The following is an 11,778-nucleotide window of genomic DNA, read 5'->3' as shown; positions in this document are numbered from 1 at the left end:
AAAAAATGTCAGTAATCTCCTGTTTTCCTCTATAGTATGTGTCCTTGTATTTGGTTGTTGTAATTTGTCTTGATAGCGTGACACCTGTAAGATCAAAACCTACTATACGCTGCAGATTTGACAACTGATCCAATATGAATCTCCATGGCCAACATAATGTCTGAGCAGCTCCTACTTTTTAGAAGGAGAAACAAATGGGCCAGGTTAAACTCAAGAGCAAGGCTTGACCCATGTGGGAATAACCCATATGGGTTATTACACCACTGGGAGCAGGTCTCCATTGGCAGTCCTCTCCCTTTCATGTGCAGATGACAAGGGCTGGATCCCTCTCTGGCTTCTGCCTTGCAGGTGCTGCTGCCAGCAAGTGCTGTAACTCTCCAGGGGTGGAGAAAACTTGGGTGCTGGCATTAATAGAAAAACTTATAAAAAGTGCTACAAAACGTCCTCTTTCCAGGTGGATAGCACTGTAGATCTACAAACTCTCATTTCAGAAAATTGTTCTTCTTTGGCCACAAGGTTCAGATGCGAGAGGAAGGACTCAGCAGCCTGTGGAGCTGTATTGGGAAATTACAAATCAAGCAGCAGACATCCTGGCACACACGTGTTCTTCTGAAGTTGGCAACTGCTCTAGTCTGATTAGCAGCCATGAAACTGTTTGGTTGTAAGCCAGACTGATAAACAAAGTAACTCTTTCAATACCAAATCTGCCTTTAGACGTTAGAATTAAAATATATTAAATAAACTGTTGTTTATTTTCTAGTCCTACAGCACATGTGTTACCCTAAAACAAGAGTAAGGCCCCGTAATGCTGAAAAGTGCTATCTGAATGTAGTGGATTTTTTTTTTTTTTTCAGAAACTCTGAGACAAATAGGTAAATTAGTTCAGAGTGTTGAATGAGATCAGAATGACCTCGGTCCAGTTAGTCAAAAGGGATCCTCATTTCCCCTCAGTTCTGAAGAGTATTGCTGGCTGTCAGCAGTGTCCCAAACTGTTTTCATTTTAGCCTTTCCAGCTAAGCTGGGCTGCTGAGCAGCATGTTTGTTCCCCTGAGCAGAATTAACATGATCCTAGCTACAGTGGTGAGCTAGGACTATCTAGGTTGCCTATAGGAGCTGCAAAAGCTGAGCATGCTAAAGAGTGGCTCCCCTAAGCTTTGGCACACAAAGGATTTTATGAAGGGATAACACTGACTTCAAAGATAAGCAAGTTGCTACAAAAATTAAATCCCATTGAGTATGACGACAGCTGGGGAAACCAAATAAGAAGATTAGTTGAAAATGCAGTAGTCATAAGATTTAGCAAGACGGCAACTCCTATTTGATCCTTGAAAGCATTTTTGAGATGGTGGAGAAAATAGCATCCTAAGGGTATTCCCTAGGTACCCTTCATCGTGGTATAGACTTGATTTACACTTGATTGATGGCAAAGAAGAGAGGAAAACACTAGAAAATAAGCAAAAAGTTACAGAAGGGGAAAAGGTATCTGCAAGGCAATTTGTTCTTAATGAAAACACAAACCAAAAGAGATCACATAATTAGTGCCCGCTGAAACACCATTTCCCGGGGGTTTGCAAATTGTCAAAAGCTAAACCCTAGCCGCATCATCCCAGCACAGATCCCTTAGTCTGGTGGAGGTGGTAAGCTCCTGTCTGCTCCTTATGCTTGGGTATTGCCATGTCTCGATGAGCTTGGCAGCTGCTCACTTGGAAATCGTGTTGTGCTGCTGATGGTGATGTCTGAGGAGAGCTGCTCAAGCAGAAAGGCTCTTTGTGTGGAAAATAGTGTCTATTTGCAGCCTACCAGGCTTCATAAGGGTAGCTCAGGCTGTCAAACAAGACAGCTTGCATATTATAACATCCATGCTGCTAAAATCAGAGATTTCCTTTAAAAGCAAGTGTTCAAAGTTATTAATAGTTGTGGGTGTGTGACCCTATGAAATAATTGGAACGGCACATGGGAAATAAGAGGATTTATCAATGGCAAGATCTTTCTCTCTCTTTCCATCATTTAAGTTCTCCAGTACATTTCAGTCATTTCTGGGCAAATGTTGTGCTAATTAGTTTCAGTTTCCCTGGGGAAAGGATCTGACTCTTTTTTTCTTCCCCTGAGAACATTTTCACACTTTTAATCAGAATATGCTGAGATTGCCTCAAATCACAGGAGTATGTCAAAATACATGATAAAGCCTGGAAAGTGGTAGTGGAGGGTTGGCTTTTTGGTTTTATATTTCCTGGCATTTTTACCTTTAAGGAAACCAGTTTCAACCTGTACATAAATGTACATCCAGATATACTTACAAATTGTCGGTGGAGATTTTGGTGATTGACTTCTGAGATTGAATTAGGAAATGGGCAGATAAAAGCAGGGTTTAGAGGCAGCCCTAGGGGATACTATCAGAAGTAGGTATGACACTGTTTACTCCAAAAAATGCAAACTGGTATTCAGGCCCCTTTTTACTCTCCCGTTGATATTTCTCTTTCAGGATCAGCAGCACAATCTGAAAACAAAGCAGGGCTTAGTATGAGAGGACTATGCTGTTCCACTTGCCACTGATTCAAATGGATGCTCCTAGTTTTCCCTTAATCATACTGGGATGTCTCTAATGCCATCATAACTCCAAAGCCTGCAAGAGACTCTGCTGCCCCCTTGTTCTTCAGCATTTCACCCATTTTTCATTCTTTTTCTTGCTAAATATGGCAATGGAAAGATCTACAAAGGAATTGTAAAAAAATTATAAAGCGGTAATTATCTATGTGTTATCAAAAGTAAACTGTTAGTGCCAAAGTATTTGCACTAATTCTGAGAAGCTGTGTCAAAGCACATTTTCTCTTTGCATTTTCCCCCAACTGGAGCAGGTACAGGACAGTGCATGGGAGTCTCTCCAATATTTCTGATGTGTTTTGCATCATCATGATGCTCTCCTTACACAGCAGAGGCAGACCTCTGCATGCCAGCTTAAAATCAAAATGGCATTTTTGCACCCTTAAAGTAGTAGAGCTGGAACATGGATGGAAACCACTGTCATTCTTGTTCCATGTTATTTTCTTTTTCCTTGATGACAAATTCTAAAGAGCAGCAAAACCAAAGGATATTAAAAAAAAGTCATTTAGAAGTCTTCCACCAAAAAATAACGATTGCCTGGTCTATATACTCTTGCGTGAACACAAGCATGCCTTTGTGCCAATATTATATTCAGAAATTATAACCAGGAACACCTGCCTTTTGTTTCATGCAGCATTGGTCTGTGGAACAGAGAGTGTTTCGGTGTGGTACTGCGGGTCACGCCAGTACTCGGGGCCCCTGTCTTCTCTCTGCTCCTGGCGGGGAGCTGCCCAGCTTGGAGAGTCCCATTGCATCAGGTAGGAGGGGTAAAGCTGCCTTGAGAGGGAAGCCACATTAAGTGACCTCCAGAGGCCTGGTAGAACCAACATTTCTGGGATTTTGTGGTTTCATGATTTGTGGCTGAAATACTAAACTGGCATTTGGAAGCTCTGGAGTTTATTCCCAATTTTTCTAAGGAGATCCACCTCCCTGCATTGCTCTAGATCTATAGAATAGGGGTGGTAAAATAATCTTTTTTTTACTTGCTAGTTGATTCTTCTATTAGATTCATTACTGGTTAAGTTTGCAGGGCTCATCACCCCTGAGACGTATGTTCTCTTCGTAACAGCAATGAAATCGAAGCCAGCGGGCAGTTGTGCTGTGGTTGTGATGGGTCATGGGAGATGGAATTTGGATCAAAGTTAGATATTTGTTGTTACTTTGGCCCTCACTCTCTCTTAAACCACTTTCAAAGTATTTTTACAGCGTGTTTTACAGTCCCTTCAGGATCACGAGTTAGTTCCTCTTCTCTTACGTTTTTCATATTGGATTTCTGTGTTGGCTCAAGTCTTAAATAAATGTTTTCAGTTACAATGCTTTTCATCAGTTTTAAGAGTATTGTTTCCCTTTGCATCAAACATTTAGAACAGAAATGTGTCGTGCATGAAATTAAATCATCTGAATATTTATTGTTAATTATTACATGTAGAAGGAAAACATTACCCATTTAGGGGTTTTAAAAATAGATGAAGGAAAAGTGAAATGCTAACACACATGTTGTACATGGGATTTTTGAGGAGCTGCTCTAAAAGTAAGCAGTTAGCAATAAGGGAATAATATAGCTTGTAAATGGTGCAAAACTTGTGGGTTCTTTTCGCCAGGATTCCTGTTCTTACAGAGCTGCATTTTGCATATGGTATTTATGGTAGGTTACTGTTCTCACTTTTCAAATGAATAAAATGTTTTCACTCTGGAAGGGAAGGTTTGCATTTCTTCCTTTAGGAGCTACTTTACAGTGACTTCTTTTCAGCAGCAGATGTGACACCAAACTCGGCAGAGTGCAAATATTTGTCCTTCACTGGGGTCACTCCGAAGCTCTTTGCAACAAGCACAGATCACAGTCGGGCTGGGAGGCAGTTTCTGGTGCATAACGACTTCACCAGGAATTGTGTTTCATGGGGGAATGCAGGCTCTGTTATATTTGCAGGGAGAAGAGGGACTAGCATTTTTCAGAGGAAGCACTGAATATATTGAGGCCAGTTCTCTTGTTATTTCACATCTGCATAAGGCTTTAATGAGTATAGTGCTCGAGTGCTTTGATATTACATCGTGTCAGGTGACAAATGTATTAGCTCTCTCTTTTTGCATTTGTAGCGCCCTCCCAGCCCCGAGGCTGTATAAATTGTGTTACCTTCTCTTAGCAGCTATTGCTCTCCCTTTGCGGGGGGCAGTTGTGGAGGGAGGCATGCCTGGGGTGGCTGCTGTGGCTCCAGGCACCAGCACAGACCACCAGCCTTGGCGCACCACTCCCTGCCTCCAGCCAAGCATCTCAGGTCTGCTGAGAATAAAAAAGATGAGTGGCTAGATTTGTAAAGGCGGTGTGATGTGTAACACCTAAATACCTTTAGAAATACAACCTTTAGTCTTTAGCTTCTTCTTAAGAAATATAAATACTTGAAGAAAGGGCAATAGTATGAAAAAGTATATGTTTGTCATTACCTACGTCTTACTCTGTGCAAGGGGCCTGGTGGAAAGGGCAGTGGAAATTTGTAGTCCTTATTTTGCATAAAGGAGATGTTACAGGGCTGTGCATTAGGAACAACAGCGATAAATTTCCTGTGTCGACTAGGTCTCCAGTGCATCTTCCCGTTGTTTGCGGGATCTAACACAGGGCTGCCTGCCTGGGCCTGGCTCAGGGAATTTCTTTCATAACAGAAATGAACTTTTTCTGTAAAGGTTCAGGAAATGGTCTATGTGGTGAACAAAGGATATCAAGGTTGATTTAAAATTCATGACTCTACTTTTTTTTATAGTCTTCACTCAAATCCCTTGAAAATTACAAATCTGCTGGGAAGAAAAGCAAAATGAACAGGCACTTAATGCTTTTAATATCCCTGCAATTCTTAAATATTATTGGCTTCGGCTTTTTCTCTAGAGAGCTGCAGAAACATGGACCGTTGCGCAGGTGTCAATATTCATTTCAAATTGGCCATTCACAGCTGTAGCTTGTCTGAAAGATAACTTGTTTCTGTTTCAAAAGCCATCAATTTGCTTATTAGAATTCAGTAAAGGGAATTTCCCAGGAGGCTATTGATCCTGTCAAATTTTGAGGTAACGTAAAATAGTTATTTGAAACATTACACAGTGTTTGAGACAGTCCTGCAAGAAAAGGCAGGACATATTATTCTATCATATAACATTTCATTACTGCTTCATGTTCCACTGTTAAAAATCGTTGTAGAAAGAATAAAATGCATTTTACCATAAATGTTGGGAAGCAAGAATATGTTGGGTTTTTACACTCAGAAGCAGAAGATGGTAATATATCTGGGACTTGTTCTAGCAACATTATTTCAAATTTTTCTTATTTTTAAGGCAAGCACAGTATCCTGAGTGTTTTATGGGTGTGCATGTGTGTAAGAGAGAGTAAAAGTCCCCTGCTCCCCTATCAGTTCACATCAGTTCTGCGTTGTGTTCATATCAATGCATGACACTCAGTGCATCACTTCATCTGCAATGAAATTCGCGTTATACACTCATATTTTTTATTGTTCTCAAACATACTTATGTAAAACCCATATTGTCATGGCTAGCTAAGACATCATTCAGGAAGCTTACCATATTCTTTTAACTGTCAAACTATTTTTTCTTGGAATATGTAACTAGTAACTAGAAAATTAAACAAACCTGCAGGTGTTTAGAACAGGCAGTTGTCACAGTGACTCCCAAAAGCTTTCCAGCTTTTAGCTCTCATGCTGGGGACTAGGTGATTTCCATTATTGTATTATTTCTACAGCTGTTGATGGAGAAGGGAAATATGTCAATTTTCAAAATCTGTATTTGTCAAAGAAACAGATGAAATAAATAGAAAAGATCCATATTTGTGTTTTTATTTTTTATTCTTTGCCTTTTATTCTACCATTCCCATATATTATCTGCTATAAACAATGTAGGAGCTGGAGCTGCACACCCCACAGTGGCAGATTATTAGCAAAATCTTTCAGACATAATGGAGAGGTTATTTTTAAATGAAGTAGGTTAAAAAAGATATCCTGTTCACTAAAAAAGAAAGCACCTAACATATTTACATCAGCTGGCGGAACATAATTCACCTTACCAGCCAAGGTACAGTAAAGGGAAGCTGAGGGTTTTGGTGTAATAAGCCATGTGCATGTCCATACCCCATAATTTTAATGTGTGAGCTTGGGGTAAGACAAAGAGATGTAGGCTGAAAGCAATGCCCGTTACAAGCAGCAGGCACCTGGCAGTTTGGCAAGGGATTTTGCAGTAGGCAGCTGTGTTCCCCAAGTCCTGAAATGGGATCAGTGTAAAAGATGAACAAAAACAACAAATAAAGGTAAGCAAAGAGTGTCTTAAATCCCTCGGTACGCACCAAAAACTGTGGATAAAGCTGTAAATTCATTTCAGATGTTAAATACAGAATAAAATATCTGAACCTATGCAAATAAAAGATGTATAAATATTTTTATTGAAATCTCACAAAATGGATACTTGAAGAAGTAAATTGATGGTTTTAATGTGAAAGATGTAAAATACAATTTCATTTGGATTTATGACTGTGATCTCATTATGGTGAATTATATGTTTAAAAGTTGTGAAATTAGTCATCTCAAACACAACTGTGGCTGAGGTCATGTTTCTCTAGCAATTCTTAGATAAGTGTCAGTCTCTAATATATTTTAAATTAAATATCTAACTGGGATTTTTTTGTCGCTTCTAATTAATCTCCATAAATGAAACTTAGTTTTGTGCTCATTATCCGCATCTTTTTCTTATTGCAGCATTTCTTACCCCAGTAAGTCTCAGGAGCTTGCTTTATTGGTCCCTCTTTCACTACACTAAGGGGGAGGAAAACCAGGATAAAAGCCAGCATCAGTCTACATTTTGCTTCTTCATCGAGTCCCTGCTGGAGGCCTGAGCTATGATTCAGTTCAAAGCCGATGTCCTCTCTGCCAGCCAAACCTTGAATAATTGCTCTCCCCGCAGAGGGGAAATCCAGTGTTTCTGTACCAGCTTGGGTGCTGAGCCCATTGGGGGTGAGTCCCCCCTTTTTAAGGGTCTACACAGATAACTGAGTTGTGGAGAGGGGCTGCTGCGTTGGTAGTGAGGTGTGGATGCCTTTCTACAGATGTTGGTTGGGGCTCTGACTTGAAAAGAGAGCCTGCTGTTGTACTCACCCTTAGCTAGTGGCAGCAGAACATCCACTCTTTCCTGAAAATGCCTGGTCCGTCTGTTGGAGCCAGCCCTGGGGAGGCTAATTCAGTGTTGTGAGAGTACTCCTAGGCAGTAGGCACTGAGGTAATACGGGGTGCTTGCTCCATAACTGCCCTCTAGCCAAAGCCAGCTTTACATGGTACAGGATTTCTCATTACATAAAACACTGAAAAAAGAGCTTTGATGTAAGCTTAATAATATCTGCTATTAAGCATAAGATCTAAAGGTCTTGATGCATTTTGCATTCTGTGAAACTCTCTCTCTCATGCCTTTATTATCCCCTGTCTCCAAACAGTAGCTATTCTGGTCTTTGAGAGCTCCTGAAGCCTATTCTTATGTGGCCTCGTAGTCTACTGACTCAGACCGAAGGTCAGACTGCTAGTATTTATGATCTATAATGTGCTTACCAAAGCAAATGTGGCTGAAAAAGACCTCTTCGTGGTGTTTGCTACCACTCCAGAGGGAAGCTATAGCATGTTTTCAGCCCCAAGGGGCTATAAGGGGGCAAATGTGTCTGACTACTACCAATTTATGCTATTCATGAAGCAGTGCAGAGCTCTTATGTCTGATGCGCACCTTGTGAAGATGTTCTGCAGCACCAAGAATTGTGCCTCAGATGTGCTCTGTCTAAGGCACCTGGTGAATCAGTTTTCCTACTTGTCCAAATTTCTTGCAGAGATAGAAGTGTCTTTCAAAATATTCAGAAAAAAAGGCTCTAACTAGATAAATGAAATATCTGAGCAGAATCCCCTCCAGAAGCTTTGAAAGATCTGCCTCTTGTCATTGGCTGTACAGGAAATTAAGGCACAATTTGGAAGCACTACTGTGCCAAGCTCCTTTATATTAGCATTTAGTCTTCCTGACTTGCCCTGTCTGAGAACTAGAAGTGATTTACCTTTTGAAACAGAAGGTGAGATTCAGTTTAGGTAACTTCAGGTATTTCTAACATAGATATCTAAATCTGAAATATTTGTCTAGAATATCCTCCTAGCCATAGCCAGTAGAATAATAGGCATTTCCTCAGTTCATTTCTTCTTCTTCATACCAAACACCGCTTAACTGAGGTGCACCTCATGATGGAGACACCCAGATGACTTCTTTCAGGAGGCTGTGGTGGGGTGGCTGGATTTGATCAGTGAACAACACACTGAACACCACTTTCTGTGTACCCAGAGAAGCTGCAATGCCTGGCCCTACCAACCGTGAGGCTAATTTATGCCTCTGACGCCAGCGTTTACCTTGGTATGGCTCTCTTCACCATCTGGTTTTGCCATGCCGCTGTTTTGCAGCCCTGTTCCATTCATTCAGAAAAATCACATGGATACTTCTAACCTGTACTGTAATGCCCTGTTATCTATTGTAATTTGAAAGTAACACTGCAATAAGCAAGGAGAAACTTGCCTGAATGTGCAGGACCAGCGTTCCCCTATTCCAATGCTGTTTGTATTGTCTGAAGTTGTGTATTCTCAGAGCAAAGTCTGCCCCTCGACATTTTAAGAGGGGATTATGCCATGCATAAAGCTGTTGTGCACGCAGCTTCCCAGTTTCAAAACCATGGCCGCAGTACTTGAGTAGCAAACCAGACACCCTTGATGAAGGGTGTGATTGAACACTCACACCATTACCCTGATAAATATGCAAATAAGCAACGCTAAACTGTTTGTGGGATTCAAACTTTAATCACTGGCCCACTTCAACAAATGAGGAATGCAATCATGCTCCATGTAAGGACAGTGAATACATCTTCTTTTGCCACTCACTTGAGCAGAAAGCTCTCAAATTTCGTGTTTTATGCTCAGAATATAAATGAGTTTCTTCTTGTCTGAAGCTATATTTCTGTTAGATTGAAGACAACTAGTTATATCGTTTTGTTCAGATACTACCCTTCTTTATTAAAGATACATTTGAAATATAAGAAAAAACCCCCACCAAACCTGCATAGTTAATCTGTTTGTATATGTTTCAGCAACAGAATGAATTAAAACGCGTCTTCTTCTACAGAGACCTCTACAGAGCGATCCAGTAGCACCACCTGCTGTTTATAAGATGCACTGCTGTTTTATAGGTACGCAATAGATAAAATTTTATATATATATATATTCCAAAAGCATCTATACAGTTTAACCTTTTTGAATGGATGAGACACAGGCTTCTAAATTGCTTTTATGTTTCAGCAATGCCATTCTAAGTGTCGTTTGCAGGAAAGGCAGGTATTTAAACAGTGATAGACTTTCTGCAATGTACTCCATAATATTTAATAATGCCAAGAGGTATATTTACTGGGAAAAAAAAAAAAGTCTGTTTAGAGGTCTTATTCTTACTGTTTTATTTGCAGAAAATATTTTGGCAGAAATGCACATCTCTGCAGCAGTAAATGGTCTGGTAAATTAGAAAGCCATTACACTGATTTCAGTGAAGGAGAAAGGAAAGCAGTGATCCACTTCAGGTTGCAGAAAGATAAATCAGCTTGTGTTAGTAAGTCATAAAATTCTTTGGTAAATCAGAAAAGAAAAATATATTTTTTTGCCCAAAGCTATGTCCATTTATATAATTTGTCCTTTTCTCTTTCTCTGTTTCTCATCCCTTTTGCCTTGGTGCTTACAATTCAGGCATTTCCAGTGCATTACTGAGTTTTCCTTGTAGCTTTGAGCTATGCCTGGCATGTGGGATCCCAAAGAAGGGGCAGCACCTGCTGCAACTGACGCTGCCTCGGCAGTGCAAAAAGATGCCCCACAGGAAGGCATTTTCTCCAGGCAACAACCCTACATGCCCAAACTCACTCCTTCCTCCCCATCCCCATGCACCACCCTGAGCATCTCTCACAAGGCCCCAGTGTGCAGGTGCCACCTCCCCTCCAGCCTTACGACATGGCACGAGGCTTCTTCCTTGTGGAGTTTACAGAAGGGGAGCACCTGAGTCACCCAGCGCTAACCTACTTCTCAAGCCTTTCCTTGAGGCTGGATGTGGAGTTTTTCTAGTTCTGCCTGGGTGGTTAAAAAATTGTTGGCCCGCTGCTCACAGTGTCGCCTGGGTTTGCCCAGGGAGCAGGTGGGTCTTTCCTGGTGTCTCTCCTTGGGCAGATGCGATGTCTCACAAAAGCAGGCTCTGGGTTTCATTGCCCTAATGTCATTACAAAGTTCAAAACATCTAAGAGCAAAGGAATTTCAGCACTTACCTGAATGAGTTTAGAAATAATACATCCTGCCAAGCAGAGTCTACCACTGTCATTGACACAATTAACTAATTATGGATGTATGAATCCACAGCGTGCAGGCAACCCCTGCCGGCACGAGCCTTCACCTGGTGACATGGTGAGGTCCCTGGGTGCTACACCATCTCACTGCGACACGGAAGGGCTGGGCTAGCCTGTGCCTAGTGCTTTGTTAAGGCAGCACTGGGTACAGGCTGAAGTGCAGGAGTGTGGATTTGCCCGTATGACAGCAGCCTGCAGTTCAGCAACATTACCCAGTGAGGGGAGGCATCGAGTGGTACACAAGGCAGTTTGGACCAAAGTGTGGTTAGGTATGAAGGAAACCAACCTATTACAGAAGAAGCTGGGAGATGGAGGGAAGTGTAATTTTTTAAAATGCAACATGTAGCTTGAAGTTTACTGATGAGAAGACAGCATCTAGCATGAATTTATGAACTGTGTCATTAGATCTCAGCCGCACTGCAGTCAGGTGGGGGGATCCCTTCACAGGAGGGTGACAGCCCCATGGCCAAGGTGGGCACAGCTGGACCCCCCAGCACTGGCCCAGAGCACTCGTTGTTATCATAGATATTGTGGTCTAACCCTAGTTGGCAACTAAGCACCACACAGCCGCTTGCTTCCCCTCTCCCCTCCACCCCTGGTGGGATGGGGGAGAGAATCGGAAAAAAAAGTAAAACCCATGGGTTGAGTTAAAGACAGTTCAATAGGACAGCAGAGGAAGAGAAAATAATAATAATAATGATAAAAGAATATACAAAACAAGTGATGCACAATGCAATTGCTCACCACAT

Source organism: Nipponia nippon, unplaced genomic scaffold (genome assembly GCF_047370975.1).
Source record: "Nipponia nippon isolate SJK-2023a ecotype South Korea unplaced genomic scaffold, ASM4737097v1 scaffold_3, whole genome shotgun sequence".
NCBI classification, from domain to species: Eukaryota; Metazoa; Chordata; class Aves; order Pelecaniformes; family Threskiornithidae; genus Nipponia; species Nipponia nippon.
This window is presented reverse-complemented; position numbering follows the sequence as displayed.